The 14035-nt window shown below is 43.3% G+C and overlaps 1 protein-coding gene and 1 pseudogene across 1 annotated transcript in view; one reads left to right on the top strand and one right to left on the bottom strand.

The window, feature by feature from the left end:
- The window catches only part of Prtg (protogenin), a 99714-nt gene that overhangs the window by 14585 nt on the left and 71094 nt on the right, over positions 1-14035 (top strand). The gene's annotated exons all lie outside the window — the stretch shown is intronic.
- Positions 1380-2100, bottom strand: LOC110301620 (small ribosomal subunit protein eS8 pseudogene; annotated as a pseudogene).

The following is a 14035-nucleotide window of genomic DNA, read 5'->3' on the forward strand; positions in this document are numbered from 1 at the left end:
TTTTATAAGAAAGCAGTCTGAGCAAGCCAGGAGGAGCAAGCAAATGAGCAGCACCCCCTCCATGGCCTCTGCTTTGGTTCCTATATTGAGTTCCTTCCCCCGACTTCTTTCCGTGATAGAGATCTAAGCGTTGTAAGAGGAAATAAGCCTCTTTCTCCTCAAGTTGGTTTTCGTCAGTGGTTTAGCACAGTAACAGCAAGCTAACTAGGACACAGCCCGGGTGCTGGTGATTTTGGTGTGAGTGACGTGTTAAATGGCGTATCATCAGCTGAGATAGAGAATATAGGGAGAAGGTCATGAATTTGCCTTGGGAAATGTTAGTGTTAAGTGTCTAGCATGGCTTGCATTGAAAAGCAGGTGGGAGTCTGCTGAAGTGGCCTGCAAGCTACAGAGATGCTCTCGCCTGTTCACCCCGAGGGTCGTGGGATTACAGGTACTTCTGCCCACAGCTGGCTCCTTGTGGGTTCCAAGGATTTGAACTCTGGTCCATATGCTGGTGTGGCATGCATTTTACTGACTGAGCAGTGAGTGCCTCAGCTCTGCCGTAGAAAAGGCAAAACCAATACTAAGATTTAGGAAAGTAGCACTTTTGATATTTTTAGACAAATCGTTTATGGCAGTGGTTCTCAACCTTCCTAACACGTCAGCTTTTTAATGTAGTTCTTCATGTCCCGGAGACCCCCAGCCATAACATTATTTTGTTGCTACTTCATAACTGTCATTTTGCTACTGTTATGGATCGTAGTAGTGGATATCTGATATGTGACCCCTCCAAAGGGGTTACAACCCAGTTTGAGAACCTCTGCTCTATGGGCATATATGGGCTCATAAAGGGAGCAAGGCTGGCCAGTGCAGTATAGTTCTGCCTGGGGGAGCCACGCTGTTTAAAATCAATGGTGGTGGAGTGTGTGAAGCCACCACCGTGAATGCAAGGAAAGAACCTTTTTGAGCCATTCAGTTACTTTGTTTCACTCGGCATCAGAGGTTAAGCTGAGCCATGGCTGTGGTAGGACATTTGTCTGTATGCAACACACTATTGCTACAAAGACTACTGCTGGAGAGAGGACTCAGTCGGTGGTTAAGAGCACTGGCTGCTCCTTCAAAACATCTTGTTGGTTCCCAGGACCCACAGGGCAGCTCATGACCCATCTGTAACCCATTCTCCAGTTCTAGAGAATCCAACACCCACTTTTGGCTTTTGTGGGCACAGGCTTACATGTCGGTGAGGTGCACATATGCAGAAAATAATAAAATCTAGAAAACAAAAACATATACCCCAAAGATTTTAGTGTAAAAGTGTCTGTTTATTAAGCCAGTTTGCTGTTTGTGAAATTTTTTTATAAGAAGAAATTTGAGTCAAGAGAGACATATTGTTTTTTTTTTTTTTTTATAGAACAGCAGACACCTTTATTACACTATGCATGAGGCTCATTTGCCTTTCCGGGCTTTGATCTTCCGAAGATAGAACTCCAGCTCCTTGCCTTCGAGCACATAGCCGTCTGCTCTGCCACACTGGCCTGGTCTTGAGGCAATACAGGCTAGAAGCTTGCCCTGCTGGAACTGCTCCTCCAGGAGACTGCTGATTTTGGCATTCTTTTTCCTTTCGTCGTATTTCTTTTGAATTTTCTTTGATCGTTTTTTGTTTAAAATCTCTTCCTCCTCAGGAGTCAGATTGGCCCCCTTCTTGCGGCCCAGGGGCAGTGCATAGTGGGACTCGTACCACTGTCTGTACGGCGTGTTGTCAATAAGCACGATGCAATTCTTCACCAGGGTCTTGGTGCGGACAAGCTCGTTGTTGGATGCATTGTAGACAACATCAATGATCCTTGTTTTGCGAATACAACACTCAGAGCCCCAGGAAAAGTTCCCCACATCCAATCTCAGGGCGCGGTACTTCTTATTGCCTCCTCGAACTCGGACTGTGTGTATGCGGCAAGGGCCAATCTTCGTGTTGGCAGCGGGCCGTCCCAGCTCATACTTCCGCTTCTTGTGGTAGGGTTTTCGCTTACCCCCGGTCTTGCGGCGCTTGTGCCAATTGTCCCGAGAGATGCCCATCGCTCGGCGCTGGCTGGAAAGAGGAAGCGCAAAGCTTCACGGTCCGGTTTCTCGAGAGACATATTGTTACAGTTACACTGTTATATTTAAAAAGACCCAGTGAAAAGTTTAGTAAACAATTGCATAGACTTTTTTCAAGTTGTATCTAAGAGAGAAAACAGTGTAGCCGGCATGCTACAGAGATGCTCTTGTCTAGTCACCCCAAAGGGACTGGAATTACAGGTGCTAATAACCAAGCTGGCTTTCTGTGAGTTCCATAGATTTGAACTCTGGTCCATATGGTGGTGTGGCATGCCTTTTACCAACAGAGCAGTGCCTCAGCCCTGCCTTGAACCTACTTCTTAAGTGACTAGATACTTTTCTATGTATGAGAGTGAAATTACACTTTTTATTTGTTTTTTTTCGAGACAGGGTTTCTCTGTGTAGAGCCCTAGCTGTCCTGGAACTCACTTTGTAGACCAGGCTGGCCTCGAACTCAGAAATCCGCCTCCCTCTGCCTCCCAAGTGCTGGGATTAAAGGCATGCACCACCATGCCTGGCTGAAATGATGCTTTTTTTTGTTTTGTTTTTTTTTTTGTTTTTTGTTTTGTTTTTTGTTTTGTTTGTTTTTTAATGTAATATAGGGAAAACAAACTTAACAAAACAGCATTGGTCTCACAAAGTGACTGAATAGCACAGGGCTCTGGAGGTGCATTGTGTCCCACTCCATAATAATTGATGGCATTAAATGAAATGATTGATTTCTGCTTCGTTATTGACATGCATTTATGAGCAGCTGCTTTGACACCTTAGCAGAATGTCAAAGGTCGTACCTCTCTTTCTTTGGGAGAATGAGAGCTTTCAGATGGCTGATCCCAGCGACTGCACCCTGGACCTCCCCACCTCTTCTGTCTTGCATAGAATTGTTGTGGACTGACGGTTGAAATAAACATCTCATAAATCAGCAGGAGAGAGCCTTTCTTCCTATGGCTTCTCAGAATGTCTGGGGATCAGCAGCATCCAGCCCGAGATAATGCTATGCTAGCTTTGGATTTTGAAAAACAAAAAACTCTGAATAGGAATGGTCACTTAGAATGTGCCAGCCTGGGTCAAATGTGATTGCATTGGTATTGCCGTATTTTATTTAAAGCAATCTTCTTAAAATATGTTAGAACATGTAACCTATGTTAAACATATAGCCCCCCCAAACTCCCCGTTTTCCCATAAAAGCCAAATATCTGTGACATGGGCTGGAATGGGTAGGAGTTAGGGGTTGGATGCTGTTGTCTGAATATCATATCAATTATGTTGTTTCAGTGGCTGGATTTTCTATTTTAAAAAAGGATTTAAATATTTTGTGTTTATGTGACAGAGTGTATGTTTGAAGGTCAGGGGACAACTTCCAGGGCCCAGTTCTCTGCTTCCACCTAGTGAGTTCTGGAGTGGGAACTGACATCCCTGGATGTGGTGGGAGCTCCCCTTACTGGCCAGCACCATTGCCTATGCCCCCTACCACCTGAGGTTTTGCTTTTCAGAATGTTTTGGTATCCAACAGACATAGCCACAGGTTTTATTTGTTTGTTTTATGTATGTGAGTACACTGTCACTGTTTTCAGACACATCAGAAGAGAGCATCAGATCCCATTACAGATGGTTGTGAGCCACCATGTGGTTGCTGGGATTTGAACTCAGGACCTCTGGAAGAGCAGTCAATGCTCTTAACCGCTGAGCCATTTCTCCAGCCCTATTTGTTTGTTTTATAGTATAGCCACTATACTACTTTGTATCTAATAATGTCAGACATAAATTCTGTTGTATAGTGAAGAATTTTGTGTTTGCTCTGTGTGTGTGTGTTTTGTATGTGTACACGCGTATATCTGAGCAAAGTTTTGAATCTCCTGATGGCACCTTGAGTTTTAGTCGTCAGAGTGCTATGACAATCGATAGGCTGCTCACTTTTACATATGTATATATACTTTTGTTATGTAGCTGCCTGAAAAGGATGCTTTTGTGCTTACTCTATGGTGAGTTGTAAGAGTTTTTCATAACCAAAACGTGACTGCTTGATAGTCATGTGAACGTTTGGAATTGAATCACCCAGGAGGCTGTGTGGATTCAGGGCCAGGGTGGTCAGCAGGGTGAGAGTTGTCTAAAAACCTAATACACGTAGGAACAGGGTGGAGAAAGGGCTGTAATTGACTTTCTCATTCTCTCCAACCCAAGGCTCCTTGGGTGTGTTCTACTTCCTCTTCCTTTCTTCCTCCACCTTTTTCTACCTTCCTCTCTTTCCTTTCTGCTTCTCTTTGTTTCCCCTTCTCCTTCTTTCTCCCTCAGCCTTCCTTCCTGGCTTCTTCCTCTTTCTTCCCTTTTAACCATTCCTTCCTTGTCTTCCTTCCTCCCAGAGTGCTTAGATCTGCTGGTGTTACAATTTCTCTGTAGGCCTAGAAGTCAGGATTCCCCCTCTGTGGCCAGTGACTCACAGCCTGCGACTCTTTTACAGCTGAGTGCTGACTCTGCCACTGGTCAAGGCTTTTTTATGACTCTAATTCTCCCCGCCCAACCTCCAACCCCCACTGGCAGCACCCCACAGTCCTGCCTCTGCAGCAGCTACCAGCAATGGCCACTTTTAGCTGCTTACTATCTCTGCCACCACTGTTTGCAAAAGAGGACCACTGAGAGAGGCCTTTTATTGAATCGGTGTTGGGACACCAGACAGGCAGCCATCTCACCAAGAGAGCCAAATGCCCTGCTTGTGCATCCAAACAAGGGGGTCTGTGCCAGTTATAGCAGACCCCTTATGCAAATGAGGTTTGTGTTTACACCAATCACAGCATGGTTCCCTGTGTACCAGTCACAGTCTATTGGGCTAGCCTCGGGGGACTTGTATTCTCTCTAGCCTAGGTAGAAATATTTGCAGGATCATCTAGAGTTCTCTAGAGCTTATGATAGCAAAAATCTTATATGCTCTGTTTGACGTGGTAATAGCTGGGGCTACACCTTCATAGCTGGAACAAGGTATTCACAGACTGTTCAGAATAGCTGTTTCTTTTCTTTTCTTTCTTTCTTTCTTTCTTTCTTTCTTTCTTTCTTTCTTTCTTTCTTTCTTTCTTTCTTTCTTTCTTTTTTTTTTTTTTTGGTTTTTCGAGACAGGGTTTCTCTGTATAGCCCTGGCTGTCCTGGAACTCACTCTGTAGACCAGGCTGGCCTCGAACTCAGAAATCTGCCTGCCTCTGCCTCCGATAGCTGTTTCTGAACAGTATACTGGGTTGGCTGTTCCACTGACAGTCATTTTGATTAGGACAACCCAGGCATTGAGGAGGAGTCTGACAGTGTCCATCCCTTAACGCCTAGCAGAAAATGAACATCCAAAAAGGCTGATAATAAGAATTTGCTGGCACTAACAGTGAGTTTTACAATTTTTAAGTGCTTACCAGGACTGGAGAGAGGGCCAGCAGTTAAGAACCCTGATTGCTCTTCTAGAGGTCCTGACTTCAATTCCCGGCAACCACATGGTGGCTCACAACCATCTGTAATGGGGATCTGATGCTCTCTTCTGGTGTGTCTGAAGACAGCAACAGTGTACTCACATACATAAAATAAATAAATAAATAAATCTTAAAAGTGCTTACCACCTGCCCAATTCCCATGGAGACTGTTTGGAGGGCATGTGTGTGTGTGTGTGTGTGTGTGTGTGTGTGTGTGTGATTCCCCTGTGTAGTCTGAACCTTTCAGCACTTAACTTGAAGATAGTTCCTATGCTGTGAAGTTACTACAGAATCCTATTAAAATCTTCTTGGTGTTTTGAGACCTGTGTAGTGCTTCCTCCCCACCTCCTCAAGCTGAAGGCTAACCTCCTGTTAAGTCTTCGGGATTCAGTAGAGAAGGAAATGGTTCTATGCCAGGCAGAGGAACTAATCTGTCATTTATTCTTAAGCACATGATGGTGTATTAGAGAAAAGCTAGCTTGAGGATATTTGAATAGTAACAAGTTGGAATATTGTGATTAATTAATTTCTTTAATATTTATTTATTGTTTCATTATATTTGTGCGGGTGGGTTTGCGCATGTGCAAGTGCACATCCCCACAGAGTCCAGAAGAAAGCGTTAGACCCCATAGAACTGGAGTTGAACCCGGTAAACTGAACAGATCTTCTTTCAAAGCAATAAATTCAATTGCTGAGCCATCTTTCTAGCCCCAACTAATATAAAAGGTTCCTTGGAGAGTCTGATTTTTCAGTACAAACTTACAAACAAAGGGCAACTGATTTTCAAAGAGAATGTCGTACTCTGTCTACACTGTAGCTTTTGTATCTTTATCTGAGGGAGCGGTTAGGGGGATGAGTTAATGTGACCAGGTTTTAGGAGCCTGGCTGGCTTGGCTGTATCTTCTCCAACTGGTGTAAGTTGAGAAGTAAGTGGTTATGGGAATGCTTCATCACAAAATCTCCCTCTGAACTCTTCTGCATTGGAATTGGTGATTAGCAACAGGGCGAGGGAGGAGCAGCTGCAGTCCTGGCTGAGTCTGCCCCTGCTCTTTGGCTTAAAGGTTGGCCTTCTCGTGTTGAAGCTGGTGTTTCATTTGTTCCTCACTGACCTTCCATGCTCAGGACTGTTTGGATGTGATCCTCCATCCTCCCTTGGACCCTGGATGCTGTGATCCCAAATCAAAGGCCTTTATCTCCTCTGCAGGGAAGGAGGATTAAGAACTTCCTGCTGCCTTTTCAAACACTGCAGGGCTTGTGTGGGGCCTGGTGTGGGTCTGAGGTCACCTATAAAGGCTTCAGATGCCCTCCGGTCCCCTGTCAAGTCAGAACTCTTGCTTTTAGGAAAGGGGGTCAGGCAGCTTTCCATTAACAGAATTCCTGAGAGTTTAATGCCTCTGTTTATAAAGTCAGTGAATCAATCAACCTACAGTGGGGATTATCTCAGGAAAATGTTCTTGTTTTGAAGGCAAATGCAAAATATCCCGATTAACTTGGATATTCAGGTTGGTTTTCTTTGGGGTTTACTCATCAAGCAGGAAACAAAGGGTCAGCACTGAGATCTCTAGGTGAAAGTTTGTTTCTGTGTGTAGCCTGTCATTGTAGTCTTTAACACCATGTCCACACATTGTAGTCTCTTCTTTCTCCAGACCCCCTACTGAGAATTACATTCACTGAGAATTACAGTCTAATTGTTTAGCACTTTAAATTTTTATTCCAGGGCAGAGGTTTGTGTGCATGTGTGTGCAGTTGTGCATGTGTGTGTGAGCTAGTGTGTGTGGAAGCTAGAGATCAAGCTGTAGGTCTCCCCCAGTCACTTTCCACATTATCTTTTGAGACAAGATCTCTCACTGAACCCAGAGCTCCCTAACTCAGCTAGAGTTGCTGGCTCGTGAGCACCCATGTCCATTTCCCTAGCACTGGAGCATCCAATGTGCCTGGCTTTTACGCAGTGATGGGCAGCAACTTAGATCATATTTGTACAATAAGCACTTTGTTGACTGAGCATCTCAACATCTCCTGTTCTTCTGATTTTTCTGCTTCTGCTGTCTTGAGCAGTTCGCTCCATGCTTTCATGTGACTATGGGCTATGGGCTCTGTCTACTGCCAGCATGTGGCCATTGGGAATTATGCTTTTTGGTCCTCCAGCTCTTGGACTCAGTGCCCGTCATAGATCAGATGGAAACTACTGGAGTTATAGACAGTGGTGAGCTGCCACGTGGTACTGGGAATTGTACCTGGTCACTCTGAAAAGGCAGCCAGTGCTCTACAGTGTATTGGTAGTGGCATCGCCTTTGGAAAGTCTGCAGATTCTGCTGCTCTTTCGGTTCACAACTGTGGAGGCACAGTGGTGTCTTGTCAGTTCAGGAATCAATCAATCAATCAATCAATCAATCAATCAATCAAATCTGTCTTTCTCTCTCATTGTTGGTTGTTCTTTTGCTTTGCTTTGTTAACAAAACTCTAGCTGGGCGGTGGTGGCACATGCCTTTAATCCCAGCACTTGGGAGGCAGAGGCAGGCACAGGCGGATTTCTGAGTTCAAGGCCAGCCTGGTCTACAGAGTGAGTTCCAGGACAGCCAGAGCTATACAGAGAAACCCTGTCTCAAAAAAAAAAAAAAAAAAAAAACAAAACCCTAAACAAAAAAACAAAACAAAACAAAACAAAACAAAAACACCCCCCAGAACTCTAGTAAGAACACTCAGATTGGCACCTAAAATTCCTCCTTGAACCAGCTTGGCTTCATCTCTCTAGTGTTCCTGGGTCTATAACAAGAATACTTCCCAAGCAGTGCTGGGTTAAGACAACTTGCTTCATGGAGTAACCTTGTTTGTAGTTCCCACTCGGACCTGGACATTCCCCTCTTCACCCAGAACTTCAGTTGCTACTCCTGTGGCCGTGCGTTCCTCATGGAAAGTACGAAGTTTGCACTCATCACCCATTTCAATGAGTTTCTGACAACTGGGGGCTGGGAGGCAGATATGTAGTTTTGTCTTGGCATAGAAGAAGAAAAGGAGCTAGATCTGGTTATTAATCATTACTTTGTAAATTGAATATCATATGTAGGTTTAAAAAAAAAAAGGACAGGGTTTTACTATGTAGCTCTACCTGACCTGCTACTCACAGAGATCTTCCTGCCTCTGCCTTCAGTAGTGTTACTAAAGGTGTGCACCATCATATCTGGCTTGATATATTTTTCAATTTATGTAATAAAATTTAAAAGTTATATATTGTATATACATTGTAGATATATATTGTAGAACAGATATCTAGTTATATGAAAGAGAAAACCAGGTCTTCTATACTCTGAGGAAACTGTATTATATAATGTGAGAAGCCAAAACTGTTTATCTATCAGCCATCCATCCATCAACTATATCTGTCATCCACCCACCCACCATCCATCAGTCCATCATCCACTCGCCTATCCATCAGTATTATCTATCTATCCATTTTTCTATCCATGCATCCATGAATCTATGCATGCATATATGCGTCCATCCACTGCATATTATTTATCATCTATCTACCTAGCCATTTATCCATCTGTCCATCCATCCATCTACCCACCTATCTATCCACTATTATTTATCATCTATCCACTCATCTATTTATCATCCATCCACCCATCCATTCAGTCCATCATCTACTCACCACCATCCATCAGTATTATCATCTAGCTATCCATTCTCCTATCCATGCATCCATGCATCTATGCATGCATGCATGCATCCATCCATCCATCCATCCACTGTATATTATCATCTACCCACCCATCCATTTATCATCCATCCATCTATCCATCTGTAATATATTCATCTACCCATCATCCATCCATATACTCACCCATCCACCCATCAGTCATTCGTCTATCCATCACCTATCTATCTAAACAATACAGAACAACACTGTAAAATCATAAAGTAATGTAGTGCAACTCCCAAGTGTGTGTTTAAAGGCCTTGAGAATAGCTATTTCTGAAAGCAAAAAGAGTTCTAACCAGAGAGATTTCTGTTGTGAGTTTGAGATTCTTCTCATTTCTCCTTTCCATGTGGACAAAGTTGCTAAGTGACACGCTTGGTTACAAAAGCCTTGCTCTTTAATGCTTTCTTGAGTCTTCTGTCTGTTACTAGTGCACAGTGTAAAACTGTGTGGAATGTTCTTCCTGCACAGTTGAGCTATTAAGCAGAACTAATTCTTTATGGAATGACAACAAGGCCTAAGAAAGGCATCTCTTGGACTGAGCAGTATAAGGCAGTCGCTTGGCAAACTGCTGAAGGGCAGTGGTCTGGGAAAGACAAAGCAAGGGGATTATTTTTTCTCTTGCCCTGGAATTCATAGGAGCCACACAAGTTGGCCAGCTTTGAAGCTGGTTACTGTGGCTGACTGTGCATGTTTTTTTCTGTATGGTTTCCTGCTTGTTTTTGCCAGCAGAGGGGCCAGGGATAATCACTTGATAAATGCGTTAGCATGTGCCATACACTCTGTGACCACACTAGGCTGCTGGGAGACAGATAATATGAGAGGAGGGAAATCCCACTTGGGGATGCCTTTCAAAGAGAGATCAGATTTTACTGCCAAACTAACAGGATTCTGTTGGGATTATGGGAGTGCCATATGGAGACTGATTATGTGAGGTGAGTTTTTTCAGTGCTTTTGTTGATGTTGCTCAGGAATAAAGAGTAGTTGGAAAGATGGAAGGCGAAGCGAACAGTTATTACGGCTCTAGAGAAGGAAACTCAGAACACCGACGGTAATGTTACAGCAGTATAATGATTATACAAGATGTACCTGTGGTTTTCATTAAAAGTGTTTATGTGTGTAGGCATGGTGCATGTGTGTTGTGTGTGTGTGTGTGTGTGTGTGTGTGTGTGTGTGTGTGAAAGAGAGAGAGAGACAGAGAGAGAGAGACAGAGAGAGAGAGAGAAACAGAGAGAGAGAGACAGAGAGACAGAGAGACAGAGAGAGACAGAGAGAGAAATAGAAGCCCAAGTTTGATGTAAAGAGCTTTCTAGTTGCTACTGGTCCACATTATTCATTGGGACAGGCACTCTCAATTGAACCTAGACTTCACTGTTAAGGGCTGGTGTATCTGGCTAGCTTGCTCTGGGGATTTCACCTCTGCCTTCTTAGCACTGAAATTACAGATGTGCCACCATGCCCACCTGGCAGTGATGTGGATTCTAGGAATCTGACCTCTGGTGTCCAGGATTGATCAGCAAGCACTTTACCTATTGAATCATCACCCCAGTCCATACCTCCCTGTACTTTCCTTAAATGATACTGTGTGCATGCGTGCATGCGTGCATGCGTGCGTGTGCTCACATATGTGTGTGTGCATGCTAGGGCGTGTTCAAGAAGGTCAGAGGACAACTTTGTGGAGCAGGTTTTCCCCTTCCCCCTTCCATGGGTTTCAGGGTGGAACTTGGGTCATCTGGGGTTTGAGTGATTGTGTGCACTGAGCCATAGGCCCCTCCCTGTGATTTTCTCACTTCCTCCACTTAGTTTTATTGAATCGTGTGGTTTTTCTTGTCCCCAAGTCTTTCCTTAAATTTTAGTTAAGACAAAATTTGACATGGAGTCAGGTTCCATGGGCTGGTGGTCCTGGGTTCTATAAGAAAGCAGGTTGAGCAAACCAGGGGAAGCAAGCCAGTAAGCAGCACCCTCCTTGACCTCTCCATCAGCCCCTGCCTCCATGTTCTTGCTCTGTTTGAGTTCTTGTCCTGCCTTCCTTTAGTAATGAACAGCAATGTAGGCATGTAAGCCAAATAAACCCTTTCCTCCCCAACTTGATTTTGGTCATAGTGTTTCACAGTATGTAGAAACTCTAGAAGCAGTAGAAACTCTAATTAAACAGACATAAATGCATTTCTGGCCAGCAGGATAAATTTTGTTTAATGTATGCTTTCGTTTATGGTATTAAAGAGACAATTTTCATTTTAGCATCTTATGCTCCTCCAGATAATTATTATGCATGCATTATGTTATTTCTTGTATGTAATCTAAAGATAGATGATAGCTAGATCCCTATGTAGACTATATATAAAGATATAGAATAAATGGGTGAATGGATAGATTCATTGGTCAATAGATGAGTATATTTTAGTGAAGACAAAACTGAAAGAAATTGTATGCTAGGCCATGTTTTGTGTGTTTGTTGTGTATCTTTTAAATGCTTCTAGTGTCTGTTATGAGCTTATAGAACAGAGAAGCAAAGAATAGTTTCCATGATCTTGGGGCTATGAGAAGTATCTCTAGTTCTACACTGGAAATGGGGATAATTTCATAAAAGAGGGAAAAGTGGTCATCAGGACTCAGTTTTTATATCCATCTATCCATTTACTCACCCACCTACCCACCCATGCATCCATCCATCCACCCACCTACCCACCCATCCATCCATCCACCCACCCATTCATCAAACCACCCACTCACACACCCATGCATCCACTCATGCATCCACCCACCCACCCACCCACCCATCCATCATCCATCCATTAGTGTATTCATGTGTACATTTTATGTGTAGGTCAGAGAAGAACTTAAAGTCACTTTTATTCTACCAGATGAGTCCGAGAGATCAAATTCAGGTAGTTAGTCTTGAATACAAGCACCTTTACCCATTGAGTTATCTTGCTAGCCTAGGAGTCAGCTTTTAAAATCTGTATGTGTTGGGTATGGTAGTACACACCTGTGGTCCTTGAATTTAGGAGGAAGATGTAAGTGAATCTCTGAGTTCAAGACCAGCCTGGTCTACAGAGCAAATTCCAGGCCAACCAGGGCTACATAGTGAGACCCTGTCTCAAAACAAATGAAAAGAAAAAAACTGTGTGCTGTTATCTTGTTTACTACATAACTTTTTGTGCTTAAAAATGTGTGTCAAGAGGCTGGAGATATGGTGTGTGTGTGTGTTTTCACCTCTGTAAGAAATTACTGTGGCCGGAGAGATGGCTCAGCACTTAAGAGCACTTGCTTCACTTGCAGAGGACCGAAGTTTGGTGTCCTACATGGTTGTTCACAATCATCTGTCACTGCAGTTGCAGAAGATCTGTCACCTCCTCTGACCTGCACACATGCAGTGCACAGACATACACACAGGCAATTTAAAAACTTTCTGTTTGTTTGTTTGTTTGTTTGTTTGTTTGTTTGTTTTGAGACAGGGTTTCTCCATGTAGCTTTGGCTGTCCTGGAGCTCACTCTGTAGATCAGACTGGCCTCAAATTCACAGTGATCCGCCTGCTTCTGCCTCCTGAGTGCTGGAATTAAAGGTGTGCACCACAACCATCTGGAAAAATTTAAAAACTTTTAAGAAATTATTTTTAAAAATTTTAAAGAAGAAACTCCCAAAGCCATCTTCCAAAGTGACTACCAATTTATAGTCACACCAGTTTGCTTGGAAATTTCAGTTCTTAGATAAAACTTTATAATGGCATATGGCTTTTCATTCTGTTTGAGAAAAGGGCTGACCTGGGCTAAAGAAAGTGTTTGTGTGTGTGTGTGTGTGTTTGTGTTCATGTGTGTGCATATGTGAGAGTGTATACATGTGTGCATATGTGCATGCATGAGTGTGTGTGCACAAGTGTGTGTATTTGTGTGTGTGTGTGCATACGTGTATGTGTGAGTGTGTGTGCATGAATTTGTGTGCATGAATGCAGATGTCAGTGTGTATAGAGACAGATATTGACTTCAGATATCTTCTTTATCTGTCTCTATCTAATTTGTAGAGGCAGAGTCTCACAGAACCTAGCATTGGCTATTTTGTTTAGACTGGCTGCCTTACGAGCCTCCAGGATCTTCTGTCGGCGAGTCCCACATTAGGGTTACAGGTCTGGGCCTATAGCCATACCTTTTCATAGGATTGCTAGAGATCCAAACTCAGGCCTTCATATTTGCATAGCAAGTGCTTTACACACTGAGCCATTTCTCCAGTGTCCCGTACCCCCTACTTTTTTATATCTACTCTACAGTATTTTTTAACTCTTATTAAATTTGTCCTTTGATGGATATATATTTTAACATATAAATTTAGTTGTATATAAATTTATGTATGTATTTGGATATACATTTCTACATTTATAAATATATATTTAAAATTTATTTGGTTGCTGTCACCCTCACCCTCTCCTGTCTCCCTCCACCCCTGTCAAGCCTCCCCCAGAAGTCTTCCCGCATCCGTGCCATTTTTTTTTTTTCTGTGACCCATTGAGTTTAATGGGTTTGGAGATATCCTTAGAACCTCCTGGGCTCACAACTGAAGACAATGGTGCCCCTCCCCCTGAATTTATCAGTCCAGCAGGGAGGGATGGCACCCAGTGAGCCCTCTCAGTATATATGCTATGTACTTTATTCATGCTGGTCCCCTGCTCTGTGTCAGTCCAAAGTCCTTTAGACTGGTGACCACATCACAGTCTCCACCCTTTCTCTCAGGTGTCCCATCTGCTGTCCCAGTACGTTCTGTTCTATATGAGTTTGTGTACAGATTCTCACGTTTCTCTGCCTCTGCCTGTGCTAGGACGTA

This window comes from Mus caroli, unplaced genomic scaffold, assembly GCF_978045245.1.
Source record: "Mus caroli unplaced genomic scaffold, Mus_caroli_1 scaffold_11, whole genome shotgun sequence".
In the NCBI taxonomy this organism is placed as follows: Eukaryota; Metazoa; Chordata; class Mammalia; order Rodentia; family Muridae; genus Mus; species Mus caroli.